Source organism: Myotis davidii, unplaced genomic scaffold, assembly GCF_000327345.1.
Source record: "Myotis davidii unplaced genomic scaffold, ASM32734v1 scaffold235, whole genome shotgun sequence".
Lineage (NCBI taxonomy): Eukaryota > Metazoa > Chordata > Mammalia > Chiroptera > Vespertilionidae > Myotis > Myotis davidii.
Window position 1 is genome coordinate 2,266,165 of NW_006287462.1, and position 3,532 is coordinate 2,269,696.

At 46.7% G+C, this 3,532-nt stretch overlaps 1 protein-coding gene across 3 annotated transcripts in view; it reads right to left on the reverse strand.

Annotated features, from left to right (window-relative positions):
- RELL1 (RELT like 1) overlaps positions 1–3,532 on the reverse strand; it is a 48,440-nt gene that overhangs the window by 14,251 nt on the left and 30,657 nt on the right. The gene's annotated exons all lie outside the window — the stretch shown is intronic.

Sequence of the window (3,532 nt, forward strand, 5' to 3'; positions counted from 1 at the left end):
AATGAACACATACATTTTTTTAAAGGTCAGTGAATATTCCCTGCGCTCCTTGTTTAGAGTCCACTCTCTGCTGGGTCCTCAGATACGGTCAGTCACCAGGTCTCAGCCCCAGCAGACCTCACCCATACACCCTGCTGAGCCGGGAAGTGTAGGCCTCCAGGCCAGGCTGCCTGGGTTGCACTCTAAACTCCCCACATGCTTGCTGGGAACTCTTATTCCATGAATCATGAGCATTCATAGTATTCTCTCTACTTCTGAGTTTGTGTGAAAACTTCCATAACAAAATGTTTAATTTTAATTTCAAAATGAATTACCAGTGGAGGGCTAGGAAAACGCATTCTCTTCTTGAATCATTCCTGAGCTGATCTGGACGGTGCAACACAATATGACTAAGGTCTACTGAGAGCCAACTGCATGCCAGACACTCTGTTGGCACTTGCCTTAGTCAGTAAATGTAATATCCTATTCACATCAAGGGAGCAGGGAACAGGCAGTCAAGTACAGTTTCCTAGTGGGGAAGCCAGGACGTGAGCATCTGTCTTCTGATCAGATTCAATGCTCTCACAAAATCCTGTGGGTGGTTCTGGGCTTTGCAGGGAGCATCACATTTAAACCAGTTCAATGAGGCCAGGATGTCAGATGATTAGATCAAATTCCTATAGTCAGGTACATGTGGACTAAGAAGACTGGCTGAGCAATCCTAATTCTTTTATTCTCCCTAAATCTCCAGGTCCTCTCTCCAGGCAGCAGGCCAGGGCACCCTGACAAGGCTCTAACCAGGCTGAGCCTCGCACTTCCTGCCTGAAGGCGAGCCGTGCCTTCTTCCGCATGGTCTGCTCGGTCTCTCCACACACTGTCATTTGCAGATGCACTAAACCCAAGCTCACTTCACAGCTAAGCTGGCTGGGCCTTCCTCACCCAGACTTGCATGGCCAGGCGCTTCTCTTCCTGGCCAGATGCTTCTCTTCCCAGCCAGACGGGCCCCCACGACTAATCAGAATGCTTCTCTAATTTACCGGAGTCACTTAGGATTCCAATCCCAACATCTAAGGTCCCATCTACCACCTGCTGTCTGTCCAATAAAACTGTCTGCGACGCTGGACATGTTCTGTCTGCATTGCCCAATATGGCACACCCTAATTTTTTTCCAAATAGTTTTTATTGATTTTAGAGAGAGAGGAAGGGAGAAAGAGAAACATCGATGTGAGAGAGAAACTTTTAATTTCTCACACTAGAAAGCTTATGCTTACAGAATTCAGGAGTGCATTCTTCCAGAGTACTCGCAGGCCATGCCCAACCCCTTGGACCTGGGAGATTATCAAAAGCTACTTCTTCCCCCAACTCAGGAACACCGACCAGAGGTGCAGGAACAAATACTAATCAGCGGCACTGACTGAGATTTCCATGCGCCGGGCCCTGGGCCTCAAGTTATCTCACAGAAATTTCACTGCCACCCTCGGAGCAGGTGACACCATTTCCATTTTCCAGTGAAGAAAGTGAGGCATGAAAAGCCAAAGAACCAAACCCTGGCAGGGTAGCTCAGCAGGTTAGAACATCGCCCCAGTATGCCAAGGTTACGGGTTGGACACCTGCACGGGACACATATAAGAGACAACCAGTGAATACATGAACAAGAGGAACAGTAAATTGATGTCTCTCTCTCTCTAAAATCAATAGATCAATAAATAAATTAATTTTTTTTAAAAAAGCCCAAGCACCTTGCCCAGGTCCCAGTGCTGGTGAGTGGCAAATTGGGATCTGAGCCTGGCCGCTTGATCGGGGACTCAGGTTCCACCTTGCTCTTTCTCAGGGCCTCCAGAGACCCCACAGTCCACTGCCCACGCCCGCCCTCCCCTCCCTTTGCCTTCATGTCCAGGCTCTCATCAGAGCTCTGGACCACAATTGCTCCCGAGTCCCTTTTACGTATAATAAGAAATATGAAAAGGATGACTGCTATTCAAGCCAGAACAGAAAGAAAGGAGTAAGATAAAAACTAAGCCAGTATCAAATTAATAGGGGCTTCTTTTTTTTAAAGCAATAATGTATCTTCCAAAATTAAAACTGCCAAACAAGAAGCTTTTACTTTTGCTTTGAAATTGCTTTGAAATATTTGGTGGAAAGAGTAATATCCCTATTGGGAGTGTTTTAAAATGATGGTACATTGAAGAAAACTGGATTCCAATTCAATTAATGGAAGAAGCTTGCTCTAGCCTTTTACAAACCACGGTTTACCTAGACATGATGACAAGGTTACATTTCATTTGGCCTGCATGGTTTTTTAAAAGAAATTTAATATGCTGCTAATGTTTAAAAACCTGTGATGATTTCACATTTAAAAAGCCTAGACTTCACTTTTTTTTTGCGTAAGATCTAGCAACATTAAGTGACTTCTGGCAATGCAAACTGATAAATGGGTTATGTGATTTCTGGTTTGCCACAATCCCCACCACTCCACATTGCCTCTTTAGCATGTAGGCCAAGCTCCAGGAGGCACCCAAATTTGGGGCCTCATTATAGGAAGCTAAGGACACAAGTGATCACATTCAGTCCTCTCCAGTCCGACCAGTTGCAGGAAAGCATTCTCATTTCCCTGCCAAGTCATTCCTATTCTCCCCGACACCTTAGAGAGACTCCCAGTACCCCACCCCCACCAAGCACTGCCCCACCCCAATGCCACCAAAACTACACTCACCTATAGGTGAACACACCAATATCTCCCACGGGAGGATATGGACAGGGAGGCGTGGACTCTGGCCATTGGGCAGCAGCTCCACCGCTGCCGGGAGCCGGTCCATCCTTGCTGTTTTAAGGGACCTGGCATATATGGCATACTGTTCTTAATATGTTTGCTCACCTTCTTGGCGCTGTGTTTTAATCAAGGTCACCTCTCTGAGAAAGGTTGTTTCCCCAGGTAGGGATTTTTCCCTGAAGTCAGGGAGGCGATGAAACTCCTTAACTAAGTGCCAGTAAATACGGATGTAACAAGACAATAAACGGCAGAACTTCTCTGGAGATCCAAACCAGAACTTGGCTGGAGATCCTGGCTAGGCTGCTGATCAACTGAACGCTGTCTCTGTGTCATTCCTTCTTCGCTGACTCCGTCCACACCTTTGGGGACCCCTGGACCTGCTGGGGTTGGACCCCGGCACACCGCCTCCTCACCCAGCTTCCCAAATATGGGCCCAGAGCCCAGCTCTACAGAGCACCTCAGCCCCTCCATGGACCATCCACACAGGGACTGCCTGGTCACCATGCAGCCTCCGGCCACAACAGACTGATGACACCCAGAACCAAACCCTGGCAAAGAACCAAACCCTGGTAGGGTAGCTCAGCAATGGCAACCCTGATTAGCCATCAGTGAGATGGCTGAGATGGGATGGAGGAAGATTTGTAAATAAAATGTCCTCGTCTCCATGACTACCAAATGATCATTCTCCATCTCTGATACATGTTTTTGTATCAGTATAAATGAAAACATAGTGAAAATAGCAAATAAAATAAAATAATAAAGTTAATATTGTTTCCCTTTCCC